Consider the following 16,121-nt stretch of genomic DNA (forward strand, 5'->3'; position numbering starts at 1 on the left):
CTGTGTGTCCCATTGTTCTGTGTCTGTGTGCTTGTCTCTGTGTATGTGTTTGATAAGAATAATTTACATGAGATTTACCCTCTTAACAAACTTTGAAGTGCACAGTACCATACTGTTAACTATAGACACTATGTTATATAGCACATCTCTAAAACTCATTCATCTAGTAAAATTGAAACTTTATAGTTATTAAATAACAACTGCCCATTCCCTTAACCCTTCAGCACGTCTTTTTAACTTAATAGAGATCCAGTGTATCCTGCCCACCATTATGAAAGTGAACCAATACAAACTATTTTATATGTTTTTTACATGTCTAGTTGTTTAATTAATTTGCAGTGAACTTATATTTATACAATGTCTTCTGTATAAGAGCACAACACCTGTGTGTCTGAGTGAGATGTGGAAAATTTACCCAGTCAGCCATCATTCTCTAATTGTTTTTTCTTAACTGGTATCAATAAGTGGAACTTACAGTTGAGGATATTACACACACACACACACAAAGGAACACACTGTTCCAGCTTGAAGGGAAAAAAGGTAGATACCAGACTGAATTTCATCAAATAATTGGATGTTTTAAAACTAGCGAGATAAATTCAGTTGTATGACTGACTTCAATCATGGGTGGCCTTACTCACCAAATGGTTTTCAAAGAAGATATCTGTGTTCTTCTAGCCAGATGCTATAAAGAGAAGAAAGAGAAGAGAAAGTTTTGTTAAGGGTTCTGGGTAGAGTGGAAGTGATTATTTCAAACTATATTAGTTCTTAATGATAAAATTCAATACATTTTGAGATTCATAACTATTAACTGAATTTTCATTGAGTAAATTCCACATATGGAATTGTACAAATTTGAAGAGTTAAAAAATTACTTTAAGGTGGTGGCTTTTATGATTTGTTTGGCACAAATCGAAAAATTGATACATTTGTATTATGATGGCTCAGATGCCTCCTTAAAAACACCCTGTATTCTTTTCCATATCCCATTTTAACATGCTGTCTTCAATATGTGTCTTATCTATAGGTAAGGGCATAGATTGGTCTTTAATAAGGTCAGCTGATCACTCTATTAGTTAAGCAGCTTTATTAGGAATATATGATGATGTTCATCTTCTTCCATAGCTATTGCTAAAGTATCATAATGCAAAGAATATGGACCCCAAAATGTAGTGGATGTATTATTGGTTCATGATTATTCATTTGTTCCCTGCACTTGCCATGTTTTCTACTAGAGAGAATATAATCTCTTGCTTGATTACCTTTGGGCTTAGACATGTGTCTTCCTTTGGACAATTAAATGTGAATATGCTATATACCACACATGAACCAAAATTTTCAAAGTACTTGTGCATGTTTCTGTCTCTTATTTGGCCTCTATTATAAGAAAATTATGTCACAGAGGAGAACTATAATTTTAGCCTTGTTTCTGAAATAAGGAGACATATAGAACCAAGCACAACGTAGTCCAGAAGCCTGGCACAGCTCAGATAAACCTAATCTAACTGCAGATTGCTGTTCTTGTGTACATGAATAAGAACTATATATTTAAAACAATTGAGATATCAGAATTGTTTGATGCTACAGTAAAAGTTTATGGATAGATAGACAGATAACTAGATAGACAGACATGTGGGTATATATAGATCTATCTACCTATTTATAATCTATCGATCGATTGATATAGATGTATAACTAGAACTAAATCTAGCTATTTCTAGGTTATAATACTGATTCTACTTCTTAATAAATTTATGTGTTTGGGAAAATATAATAATTGCTATAATCTTTGTCCTTATCATAATCATTAACTTAGTTAAGGTGAAGGTAGCAACTCTAAAAATAAACACCAATATTTCAGTTGCTTAACATACTAAACATTTATTTCTTGTTGACATAACTCTCCAAAGTGTCCAAATTGGGCAAGATTTTCTCACTGTAAAAATTCAGAAATCCAGCCTCCTTTTATTTTGTGTTCCCACCATTCTCTAAGAACTCAGGGATTCTCTGGGACCATGAGACTTGCTATCAAATTGACTTTGAATTCTCTGTGTCTAAGTTTTTTCATCTGTTAAAATGAGACTACTTCATATAATTCCGGTAATAATAAGTATATGCAGAGTATTTGGAATAGGCATGGCAGAGATTATATGGCCCAAATGTTGGCCTTTATTAATTCTCACACTTTCTGGCCCTCCTTTAAGGTATTTTCTGGTCTTTCTCCTTCACAGATAAGATTGTCAGTTCATTTAATATCTCTGTGTCTCAGTTTCTTCAATTGAAAATGCATATAATGAAAGCCTATTGCAGAGTTGTTGTGATGATTGCAAACTATCCATGTAAAATACTCACCACAGTATATGGCACAGAGTAAGCACTTAATAAATGAATATATCTCATGATGCTTGTGTTTTAGCATGATAATCCAAAGTATTTTTTTCTCTCCTTTTCAGATGTCTGTATCATCCCACAGAAGGGAGATATAGAAAAGTCTTTCTGACAGGAAGCATTAAATTTAAAGCCCAGGAGAAAGATTCAGTGGAAATAGAAGCAAAAACAGTCTCAGGAATAAAGTAAAACCCAAAGTACACAAATGCCAGGTGTAAATCGTTTGTTCTTAATAGGACTGTGCATTTTAACATGAAGTATCAATATCTTTACTTAATCAACCATCCATCATGTAATGAATTAAGAGGCAAAGAGAGGCAGGAGGTAGGAGAATCACTCATATGTATTATTTGACCTTCACCTTCCCTGCTCTCTCCCCACTTTGAAACAGTCTTCTTCCGCTCTGGTCTCTGAGTCATCTTTTAGCATTTATCCAAATTCCCAGCCATGCATTCCGGAGAGCATTGTTTTGGCCGAATCTCCATGGTCACAGGTGGTAAAGCCACCTGCATGCATCTTAACCCTCCCTAGACAGAAATCAGCTCTTGGTCGGTTTGAAGTGCAGAGGATAAAAAGATGGTGGCACAAAGAGAACAGATGGCAGCCCTACCAGTCCTGTGACTTCTTTGGCTTCTTCAACCTGGAGGCTGGTGGCTTTGCCATGACTTTCTTGGGAGAATTCATATCCTGGGAATTTTTGCTCAGCCAACCATGATGTTAATAGTACCCCATGGACTGCAGAGGAGTCAGAGGGGAGTGTTTGCTTTGGCCAAGTTTTTCTATTGTGAATGTTCCATTTTTGTTATGTCTGGGCCTGATCCATTGCTGGGTTTCATATACAATTAATATCAAAGTCTATTTTCTTTGTACAATCCCAACTTACCTCTAAAAAGCTTATACAAAGCTAGAATGCATCTCCAAGAGGAAAGAGAAGGAACTTTTGATGAGCACAGCTATCTCTATCCTTCAAAATGATTTAACTTGCTCTGTTCTCTTCTGCATTAGCAAACTAAAGTAGACTTTTAAAAATCCATCATCTTTGAAATTCCACAAACTTTCTTGCTTGTTTTGTGCATTAGAGTGAGAAGTGAAAATCTGGATTTCCTGGGACAATCATTTAGCTTTGGAAGACAATATTCTCAAAAGCAGAGGTTCATGACTTCTCAAGGGTTAATGAGAGCACTTCAGAAAAGTGGGAAATTGGGTTATGGAATTCTGAAATATTTCAAATATGTGTGCATATGTATATTATTCTTATGGCAAGGTCCATAACTTTTATCATATTCTCACAGGAGCAGACACCCTGCAAGAATGAAAGAGTCAATGCTTTTAAATTTAATTATATTACAACCTCAAGAGATAGTGCCAAATCTAAACATTTTATGAGAAAATCTTCCCTCAAACTAGACAATAGCTAAATCTACTCTTACCTGATACTGTTATGAAGTTGAAGAATTTGTTGAGCTTTTCATTAGACATAAAAGCTTTCATGATATTTTCTCAAGTGAACTACAGGTTATTTTGATTCGTAATCAAACTATTATAATGCTTGCTATAAAATATAGCTTGTGCAAAGAGCTCATCTTTGATTGTGCACATCTATACTTCTCTATTGTAAGGAATTGATCTTTTTTATATTCTTTGGACATTCTTTATAATCCTTATCCCCATTTCATCTAAGATATTCTATAAAAAGAAAGAAAAAACTGAATGCATATGATGCTATAACTCAGCTGTTAATTTCCTTTCTACTCTTCTTGCTCTATGTTTTTCCTCCACATACGACATGAGCATGTTAAAAGCAAGATGAGTAAACCAAGTAGCAGACTGTCTAAACAGCTCCAAATGAGGTCATATTACGCCGATCATGAGATTAGCTTCTATCTTTGCCACTGCTGGCTTCCTGGGCTTTCTTACCAATTAGAAATCAATAACTAACAGCAACCAGGAGAATGAAATATTAAATTGAAATGTGGGCATCATACTTCTCTTATATGAGATGTGACAGGAGAGACAGAGACAGTACAGAGAGAGACAGTGAGACAGAGAGAGAGAATTGTGTGTATTCCTAGTTTGAGTTTTCAGTATACAGGGGCAATTTATATTTTTCTTAGTAACTGGAATGCATAAACATAACATTGAGCTGCAGAGTTTTACAGATGGAAGGGGGATTACTATTATCCTTTAATATTATAGATAATTATAACACATCTGAGAGAATATATGGGACATTAAATTGAGGAATCAATTCTAAGTGCTTAGTACATAATGATAATAAAGGACGTGATTGGGCTTCCCTGGTGGCGCAGCGGTTGGGAGTCTGCCTGCCAGTGCAGGGGACACGGGTTCGAGCCCTGGTCTGGGAGGATCCCGCATGCCGCGGAGCTACTGGGCCCGTGAGCCACAATTGCTGAGCCTGCGCGTCTGGAGCCTGTGCTCCGCAGCAGGAGAGGCCGCGGTGGTGGGAGGCCCGCGCACCGCGATGAAGAGAGGCCCCCGCTTGCCACAACTGGAGAGAGCCCTCGCACAGAGACGAAGACCCAATACAGCAAAAATAAATAAATAAATTAATTAAAAAAAATAAAAATAAAGGACGTGATTGATTTCCTCCCATATGCTGGGGGCTGTGCTAAGCACCTCATATACATCAACACCTTCATTCTCAAAACTACTCTAGGAAGTAAGCAATATATTATTATCCTCTCATTTTAGGAATACAGAAACTTCAACTGGGAGAGGTGAAAAGGTCACTGTGAATATTTTTTAACCATTTGGCTCTGCTTTTTCCAGATAAATGTTAACAGATATGTAAATGAAAGAGTAGAAAAGGAAGGCAGAGAGGTTAGTGAATGGGTGTACCATACAGAGAGAATGAGAAGGACAGAAAGAGAAGCACAGGAAACTCCATGGCTGTTAGTTAATATTAGATTTCTCTTAGTCCTTATGGTTATCTAGAATATCACTATAACCAAGGTGAGATTTCTGATACTCCAATTCAGCCTCCTTTTTGTTTTGTTTTGTAGCCAGATGACATGCTACCTTCTCCTATTTTATTTTAAACTCATCCTGTAATTATTCATTTACTTCTAACAAGAGAAAATATTCATCCTAAGAAAAATATAGCTGCAAACCTATACATTTTTTCTCACTGCAGATTTAAATGTAAAATCTGAGATGCTATAATTGTTGATTTATTTTGAAATACCTATTTCATTATCAAAACATTTTAAATCACCATGAAAACTACCTCCTAGTATTCATGCCATTTAATAATTGCTTTTGCTACTAAATTACAACTGTGACTATTGGTCATCCAAATACTACCAGGGACCTTTCCAGAACTGCTGTTTGGAAGTCTAAAGGATTTTACACTCCATACTCAGGCCCACCCTGTTCTCCAAAGCTGTCACCTAACTTCTGGAGTGTTTGCTCATCCAGCGCAATTGGATCTCTAATTTTGTTTTCTCATTAGCATTTCCTTTGTTCATAGAATTATTCATTCACCAAGAACGTGGAAATTAAAATCAAACAAAATATATAGCTCAAAGCAGTCCTAAATAACTTGTGGATCAAAGATACAGAGAAACTGCAATTGCAATGAATTCCCACATGCTGCAATAGCCCCCAGTATTTGCCACCTTCATAGCAATAAGTGCACCATATTAAAACTGCTTGGTGCCTTGTTTGTCCATCTTACTAGAATTGAAGCTCTTTGAGGTCAGGGACTATATATGTCCATTATGTATCCAAACTCCTGAGCTTACAGGAGGTACTGACTAAACAGTAAAAATAAATGAATGGGAAAACAATTCAGGGTACATAATATTCTCTTAATGTGATGTGCAAAGTGTTCTCCTCATGATTGTGTAGACATTCCCCACAAAACTGCATAACTACGACCATCTGCACTAGTCTTTGTGACAGGTTTCTAATTCTACTTTTATCTTGATTCTTTCCCCTTTTAATTTCCCCAGACTCAACTTTTAGATGAATAATCCTAATCTACAGCTTTTCACATGTCACCGCTACACAAAATCTTCAGGGTCTCACCTATACCTGCAGGATTCTCATAAGCTTGATATACCAGAATTTTCCACCTCCTAACTCCAACTATCTCTTACAGCTCTAATTGATCTAGGCTTTTTCTACCCAACAATAAATTTCCCTTCTCTCACTAGATTATTTATTCCCTTTATCCCTTCTACCTTATTATCTTTCTTTATCTTTGTTTTAATATCATCTATCTTTTAAAGTCCATTTTAAATTTTACTTCTTCTACAAAGATTTCTTAGAATCCTCTCTGTCTCATATATTCTAAGGAATCAAAGACTCAGATAGATATCAAAAAATAATTGGAGTTCCATGTCAGATCCTCCATAAGCTTTCTTGTATCTTGTACACAGGTTAGGAGTCAGATCCATCTTTGAGCACTGACTTTTACTCATGCCAGCTGGGTACCATTGAAAAAAATCAGCTCACTTGTATGAACTTTAGTTTCCTCATCTGTAAACTAGATGTAGTAACCTTCCTTCATAGAAATACCACGGGAGTGAAGTAGAAAAATAATTAAAGTGCTTAGAATGCCTGGCTTCTTTTTTCAAAGCTTAGTTTTCTTTATTATATGTCTTGAGTCCTCTAATATTTAAGCATTCTCCAGTCCAGGAAATAGAAATTAAAGCATTAACATTCTATTATTAGAAAATGTGAAGGTTTTCTCAATATATACCGGCGCATCAAATTTGTGGAATAACTAGAAGTTTTATGATTTAAAAATATTAAAAAATCAAACATTCAAATAATAATTTACAGCTTATGAAATCAAATATTCATATCATAAAATGATATATTCAATGGTTTTATTTGAAGGGTTTAGAAAACTGGAATGGTAACTCAATACGTTTGGCCCCTTTCCAAATTTTCTGCCTTAATTCCTCAGATCTCCTAGTGGTATGACCCCACAAGCAAACGGAGAAATAGCAAAAAAAAAAAAAAAAAAAAAAAAAAAAAGTCCAATTGCAGAAAGAAAAACAGAATTGAATGTGATTGTGTCTTAGGTTATTTATGTAACCTTTTAAGAATTAGATATGTTTGAATAAAGCACCATCACTTGCTTTCCTAAGATGATAGTTTCATTAAAAAGCCTTTCTGCTGAAACCTGGAATGCATTGCCTGGATAAGCAGGTCAGAGTTCACAATTGAAACTGCTCATGCAAAGCATGTTCAAAACTACCAGAAAAAAAAATTAAAATGATAGTATCTTCCTCTGTGTGTGTGTATTCATGCTTTACATATGGGAAAAAAAAAAAAAAAAGCTAGCATGAGCGTGAGCAAGAGGAGGCAGAGGGAGCTGGGGATGCTGGGATGGAATTCAAATGAGCATTTCACATACTTCTACGCTATTCTTGCAGCGATAAGATGGTACAACCTAAAGACATTTATGGCAGTCTGGAGGGAGGTAATCTTTGACAAGAGAGAGAAAAACAAACCACATTTATCTCTGATGATTTATCAGATTCATAGCCATAAATCTCAAACCAGAATACTCAGGGCATTCTTTTATCTTTTGAAGCTGCAGAACAGGGCTTCTCTACCTGTCTTGTGTCCCCCAACTGAAGTTGAGGGCCTGTCATTTGTGGGCTGGGATACTCTGGGGTGATATGAGAATTCACAGAGGGTCAGTGCTGGGAGAGTTGTCAGCCAGAAGGGCTGGTTTCCTCCTCTCACTGCGGCGTGTGGAATGCGGACCATGATGAATGTGTCCTAAGTAACTGCGTTGTTAGCATCGGGCATCTGACAAAGGATTGTCAGAATGTCTTACACAAAGAATTCCGGGGGAAGCAGATTGCTTCGATGTTTTCTTTCTTTTCTTCCTCCAACTTGTGTTCCAGTAATTGAACTCATGTCCAAAGATGAAGCAGAATTTGATGTTTTTTGTTCATTAAATTATTTATCCAGTTCATTTTATGCACCACTATGATGAATAAAATATGTAAAATAACTGCTTTCATGGAGCTTACATTTTATACAGAAAATAAATATATCCGATATATTAGATAAATTAAATATATACTAATTCCCATGATAGATAGTATGAAAAAAAAAAAGCTGGATAACGGAGATAGAGAAAGAAGGAGGAAGCAGAAGGTGGTTAGTTGTTTTAGATTGAGTGGTCAATATAGGGCTCTATGGTATGGGGACATTTGATCCAAGCTATGAACAAAAGAAGGGAGTGAGTCAAGATATCATTTGGGATGAAAGTGTTTCAAGCAGAGGGAAGAACAAATGCAAAGTCTCTGAGTCAAAAGCATATCCTGATAAAGTAAGAAAAAAAAAAGTGGTAAGATATAAGGATAGCAGTGGGCCAGGTCACAAAAAGATTTTTTGTCAAAATAAAGCCTATGCATCATAATATGAGTGAGATGGGAAGACATAGGTAGTTGTTTTGTGTAGAGGAGTGAACTGACTTCTGCCTACAGGAAGGAGGAGAGACAGGAGTCAAGATCCAGAATGATGGTTAGGAGAAGGAGGGTATTCCAATTGTCTAGGAAAGAACAGCTGAGATTTGGAGCAGGTGAGGGTGGAGAAGAGTGTACAGGTTCTGCATGTATTTTGACTGTAAAGAGGACAGATATTGATAGATTGGATGTGGAATGTGACAGAAACTGAGGAATTAAGTCTGACTTCAAGATTTGGAGCCTGAACAACTAGAAGAACAAATGTGACATTTGCTGAATTGCTGATTTGTTTTTCTTTGCTAGTACCAAAATGTATATGCAGAAATAAATGCTATCTTTCAAATGACTTTTCTTAGAAGAATATCTACTTGGTACAGCACTGCTGCTCAGCTCAGAGCAGTTGAAGTCCTTCTTAGGAATTCAATTCGATTAATGAAACATACAATATTCAGCCTCATTCAATTTCATTTTTAAAACCAAACGGTATATTTACCTTAATTTTAGCTCTTTCTAAGATGGGCTTTCCAATTTATTAGACATTAGATAGTGAAGGCATTGAAGATAGTGAATATAAAATGTAGCAAAAAGATAAAATCTGAAAATTTCATTGTAATATTACATGTGCAAGCAACTAGTAATTCCCAGCAAGGAACATAAACTCTCCAGACATATCCACCCAAGTGGTGCTAGTTGGTTTCTCTAATCCTATATATAAAAATTTTTAACTTCACACAACTTGGCCATGAGAGTAAATATTGTAGTTTCTCAAGAAAGGTTGGAAAGTTAGAATTAAATTTGGCTGCATGTAAAAAAAAAAAAAAAAAAAAAGGAATGAAAGAGAGAGAACAAAGGAAAAATCTAAGACTTTGTGCCGTAAACATATAAGGATATGTTTTTCTTAAATAATAAGAAGTCTAGAGGTCACAATCCAGGTTCTTTGCTCAAGGAAGTCACGGCCCAGGCTCCTCCTAGCTTCCTTCTTTACTATGTTAGCATGTGGCTTTTATCTTTATTGTTACAAAGGATATGACATAACTCCAGGTTCATGCCTGAGTCCCAGGAATGAGAAAAGGGGAATGGAGAGGATAAAAGGCAAAAGTCATGGTCAACCTGAGTCTTCCCCTTCTATCAGGAAAACAATAGCCTAATCACAAGCCCCATTCTGTAGAATTCTGCTTATATCTTAATATACAGAACTGGCTCACATAGACACCATGAGTGTAAGATATAACTACTTTGTATTGTTGTTATAACTGTTTGGTTCTTTTCTTTTTTTTTTTTTTTCACTTTGTATTGAACAGTATTTCACATAACAAGAGATGTTTTTATGAAAAGGACACAGTTTGATAAATTTTCACAAATGGTATATACCAATCCAGTCTGTGTCCAGATCAAGGCAAAGGATGTTAGCAGTACCTGTGCACTCATCTGAGACTCTCTCTCAGTCACTGAGAGAGAAGAAATACAGTCTTAGTGCAGGGCTAGACACACCGCTGATGTTCAAAAAATGGTATCCATTATAAATGGCTAATTCTGTTCTCTATGACTAATAGCTAAAATAATAATAAGAGCAATAGTAATAAGGATAGTAATAGTAACTAACATATACTGAGAGCTTTCCAAGACTAGGTACTGCTCATTTACCCCTCACGGCAACACTAATGCCAAGAACAATTATTATCCACATCGTATAGATGAGAAAAGTAAGGATCAGAAAAGGTCAAATAAGTTGGTAGAAAATACACATCTGGTAAAATAGCATAACTGGGGTTTTAACCTATACAGCAAGTCTATAGAACTTTAACTTTGATTCCAGCAATGGTCACATCATTGTAAAGTAGTCACAGCCTTCCTAGTTAAGTGCAGGTAGAAGAACAAGTATCTGGGTACATATTGGTAAGTTTTTAATCAAATTTTATGGGCTTAAAACACTTGCTAATAACATAATTAATTCACTCAGCATCTAACTAACTTATTTACAGAAAATAAATATTTAGAGCCAAAGTTCTTTCGCTAATCTTAGATAATGAACTATTTAGAACATATGAGTTGGCATCGTTGTTTTGACTAACTTAGAATAAAGATGTTTTTGCCTAATGTAGTGAAGAGACACATTCACAAATAATACAAAAATTACAACCACATTGGACTAAGAAGCTGGCTCCCCTTGTTCAGCTCTAGAATATACAACAGAAGACCATGGCCAAATTCACCAGGAGACAAAAGGCCAAATCACATATGAAAGCTGTATGATCAAAGGGTCTTTGGAATTGCCCAAAAAACTGGACTATATTTTCTCTGAGGTACTTAGACAATGTCCAGTTACCTTTGGTTATCCACTGCCTTGTAAATTAAACTATTCTCATAACTTTCTTCAATATTTTTTCTTATCTCAAATTGGTAGTGTTTGTTGACATTGAAAAAATAATATTGAAATACATGTAGGTAGAAATGTCTTTTTCTGAGTGTGGGTCCCTTTTCTTTTTAAAATAACTTTCATTTGCCAAACACCTATTTATAATCATTAGTGCCAGAAACTGCACGTGCAGAACCATGAGAATATTGCTTTACTTTACAACCGAGACTTGTCATGAAAATTTAAAATTTCCAAGGATAAAACATGAAATGGAAGTCCAGTTGAGGAAAACTGCTAATTCATAGCTATCATTAATTGAGTAATTCCGAGAGGGCAGAAAGAATCTATTGGGTTTGCCAAAAAATTCTTTCAGGTTTTTCTGTAACATCTTACGGAAAACCCAAACGAACTTTTTGACCAAGCGAATATTTAACAATGGAAGCACTGAGGCTCCTAGAAATTTATCATTTTGTCCAAGATAATGCAACTAGTAGAGAGAGGTCATGATTTGAACCCAGGGCACTATGACTCCAAAGCCTGTGATCTCAACTACTCTATAAAAACTTGAAGTAACCAATTCAATGCCTTAATAACACAGGAAACATCTTAATGTGAACTGGAAAAGTCATACTATAAGCCTCTTTGGGAACTGATAACTAAGAACGCTGAAATGCAAACTAGAAGTCATGAGTTCTGTAAGATATTGGGCATTTGACATCTTTGGGTAATTTGTTTAGCTTTATTGGGAATTATTTATCTCTAAATTCTGTTTTGTAATAATCTACAGGTCTGTGAAATACTTCACATGCATAAGTTCATTTCCTCTTTGAGTCTCATTTGGTCTTATCCATGGAACAGAGACATATTATCATTGATAAATATTTCCTAAAATTTGGAGCTACATGGAATTCAGGAAAAATCCTGCCTTGAAATAGAAAACTCTAGGCTCTTTAAAGAATGGAAACATTTTTATTGCATTTATCACTGTATCCTCAGGACCAAAAATAGTTACAGGGACTTTGTAAATGTGAATTAATTTTTTTTTAACTGTAAAATGAGAGGGAAGTCACCTTTAAAACAGATATTTTTCTCACAATCTTTTCAATTAATTTTATAAACCAATATTTAATGAAAAATATGTCATCAAACTACTTAGGATTTCAAGCTGGAACTCCATAGGATGGGTGGATGATTTCTGTAATTCAAGACACAGAGGGAGGCAGGCAACTACTCATGCCATGCACTTTTTAAAGTACAGAAGAATTCCAGTTCAAATGCAGGTGTTAAGAAAGCCCTCATTTCAAACTGGAAATCTTCCCAGGTTGATGTCTATTCCATTTTATTAGGTGTGGGCACTTAATAAGATATAGAGCTCATTTTTTTTTCTCATACACTAAGTTCATTCTGAGCAAATGTATCTCTAAATTCTAGCCTGGATCTCTGAAGACCCAGAGGTCTTCATCCTGGGGTGGCATCTTTATGACTAGGAACCGAGTCACTTCTTTTGTATTCAGACTACCCAAGTCATCCAGGAACTCTGCTCATCTTTAGAACACAGCTTTTTCCAGTCAACTCCAGAACTTCTCACTTCCTGAAAGGTACAGTGAAACTTGATGGATGATTCCTCTAGGAAAACACAAGTGCCCCAAAACAACCCATTTTCCAAAATGTCTATAAAGCATCCACGTACAAGTATAGTTTTCTAAGAACCAGTTTTCATAAATAATGTGAGAAAAAAATGTAGGGAGGTAAGAGCGTGTGGTAGCACGATAGTACCATGATCCATAAATTAGAGAACTCTGCACACTAAAGCCTTATACTTCAGAGCATTTTATTGCAGTGCACAATTCCATGGGTTGACCTGGGCTCGGCTGAGTTATTTCTCTCCTGGCATCACTGGGTTGTCTCATGTGTTTTAGTCAGATGACAGCTGTAGCAGAGTCTAGATGTCCCCTCTCTCGTGCTCCTCCCTTTGGCCTCTCTCTCCACATGGCAGGTTATCTTCCATCATCTTTTCATGTGGCTATTCTCTCTGTCAGTCTACCTTGGGATTTTTTGGTGGCTCAGGGTTGCAAGAGAAAGAAAGCAGAGGCCAGAACTCAGAAGTCCGAGAATATCGCATCTTCTACATTCTACTGGTAAAATCGATCATAGGTTCAAGGGAGAGGATATAAGTTCCTTCTCCTGAAAAAGCCTAACTACCACAGGTATGACTCATTTAAACTACAAATGTATATACAGTTGGTTGTTATTACTATTATATTAGTGTCACAGGTTCTTTCCGAGAGATTTGCATCCAGATAACAGCTTTTTGACGATTGGTACCAGCAGGAAGCTGTTAGTACTGTAGTGTGGTAGACATCACAGTGGGGAAACAGGTAATCAGGAGTCTGCAGCTGAAAGGAGACCTATTGGTTTATGTAGAATGAGAAAAAGACCATAGTTTTGGTGTAAGGAAAACTGGGGGTTAGTGCCTAGCTCTGGTACTCTCTAGTTCTGTGACAGCAAATGCTGAAATTTTCTGAGACTCAGTTAGGTCATCTGTGCTAATGTTCCAGTGGCTGTGACTGTAACAAGCTACTCCAAAGCTGAGTGGCATAAAATAAAACAGCATGATTTGTTCCTGGATCTGCAATCTGGTCAGGAAAAGAGGAAAGTTTTTTCCTCTTCTCACCATTGGCTTGGGTGGCTCAAAAACTGAGGGTTGGAATATCTGAAGTCTCTTTTACTCACATGCTGGGACTTGGACTTGAACAGCTGTGGAATAGAACAGCTGGGGCTTCTTGAGCTAGTCTCTCTGTCTCCATATGGTTACTGAAGCATATTGAGTTCAGGGGAACTGGACTTCTTTCATGGACGTGCAGGGTTCCAAAGACCTGGGGGAGAGAGCCAGTTAGAAATTTATGGAATTTTTATATCAGTCTATTCATGAGGAGTGAGTCATTTAATGTTGATGCATATTCAAGGGGTGAGGAATTAGACTCCACTTTTTGTGGGAAAAGTGTCAAAGAATTTGCAGACATGTTTTAAAACTTAACAGCTCTGATAGGATGTTATCAACCTCAAATTAGCTGCTGATTCAGTGAATGTCAGTCAAGGCTCACTATGCATTCAGTTCCTTTCTCTCCTCACCTGGCCCATATCCTCCTGCTGTACCCCTACTTCAATTTCCCAAAATATCATTTGAAAAGATTCAGATAGAGCATCCTTTCAAGATCCTCTGTATCACATGTCTCTCTGGAATCTTCAGGTCATGCCCAAGCAGATTCTTCTGTGCTGGCTTAGGTATCTGCCTAATATCAGCCTACTCAGAAGGCTCAAGTAATCTTTTAGAAGGGCTAGTTTGAGGCAAGATGAACCAGGCACTGACTTTCTTACTGGGAAGTCAGCCTCTCCCCTACCTGGCAGGACTACAACTTGCTGTGTGGGTAGGGTTGGCTCCAGGTAGCTCTAGAGTTGAGAGGAAGCCCAGAAAGAGTGCAGAAACAGTCTCTGAGGTCTAGAGGAAGCTCGGGATGAGTCCACAGGGGGCTCTGTTTTTAATTCTGCTGCTAGTTTATACAAATTAGGGCAGATATCTCTGCCTCCTTAAGACTCAATCTTTTAGTTCTTCCCTAATGCCACTCCCTTGGCTTCCTGGTCAGCAACACATCTTTCAAGATTCAGCTGAAATATCATCACCTCTATTTTAATTGGGTTCTCTCAAGATAGAATAATCCTTCTCTTTTTGTGTTTCCACAAAAATATATACAGACTTCTATTACAAAATATTTTATCAATTCCTCTTTATTTTCTTGTCTGTTTTCTCTTATTAGGCTATAAACCTCCTGTGGAAAAAGCAGACATCTTGGGCATCATTTTATCTCTAGTGACTGGCTCCTCACAGAGTGTGTGCTACATAAATGCTTATTGAATGGATGGGGAAAAAATGACTATGCTAACGTTATCTGTCCTTTCTATCCCTTGTATCTGCTGTAATATTACCAAACAGGGACACACAGATCAATACGCTTTTAAAGTATTAATTCATCTCTCAATGCTATGTGGTTTTATTATAAGTAACTTTATGAAGTGAATGTCAAGAAAAAAATAACAAAATCATCAGGCGAAAATATAAAAATTAAACTTGATTGTGTGTTTCCATTCTTTGCTGAAAAAAAAATAGAGAAGTAGAGGTTTCTTAAATTTCCTGTTTTCAGTGGAGGCTAAATAAAATAGTCATGGCCGTTAAGGGAAGGGTGACCGGTACATTGACAAGATTTGTGACGATGTCATATGTATAAGTACTAAAGGGCCTTAGTTTTGTTTGTTTGTTTTCATTTATTTTTTTTTAGCCTGGAGAAACAGAGACTCAAGGCTACAACATCCAGTGATAATTGATTTGAATTGTGTAGAAGACTGTCGGATGAAAGAGAGATTTATGCTTTTCGTTCAGATCTACAGGGAGAATCGTGATCAATGGATGGAAATTGAAAGGAGTCGTCATAAACAAAAATGATTATGAACCTGGGCTTTGGCATCAGACAAAAGAGGTTAAACTCTCAGCTCTGCTGTTCATGAGCTATGTTTTTTTTTTTTTAACATCTTTATTGGAGTATAATTGCCTTACAATCTTGTAAATGTTGTGTTAGTTAACATTGTGTAATGTGGTGTTAGTTTCTGCTGTATAACACAGTGAATCAGCTATAAGTGTACACATATTCCCATATCCCCTCCCTCTTGCATCTCCCTCTCAGACTCCCTTTCCCATCTCTCTAAGCTATGTTTTTTGAAACAAGTGATTTAACCTTTCTGAACCTCATTCTTCTGATTCCTAAAATGGAGATGATAATAACACTTACCTTATAGAGATATTTTAAGGAGTAGCTGAAGCAGGAGGTGTATTATGCTTAACCAAGTGGAAGGGCCACAGTCAAAAGCTC

General features: G+C 36.5%; 1 pseudogene; it reads left to right on the plus strand.

The window, feature by feature from the left end:
* LOC118895330 overlaps window positions 1-15,697 on the plus strand; it is a 97,587-nt pseudogene extending 81,890 nt beyond the window's left edge.
* Window positions 15,698-16,121: the final 424 nt, after the last annotated feature.

The sequence above is a fragment of the Balaenoptera musculus genome, chromosome 5, assembly GCF_009873245.2.
Source record: "Balaenoptera musculus isolate JJ_BM4_2016_0621 chromosome 5, mBalMus1.pri.v3, whole genome shotgun sequence".
NCBI classification, from domain to species: domain Eukaryota; kingdom Metazoa; phylum Chordata; class Mammalia; order Artiodactyla; family Balaenopteridae; genus Balaenoptera; species Balaenoptera musculus.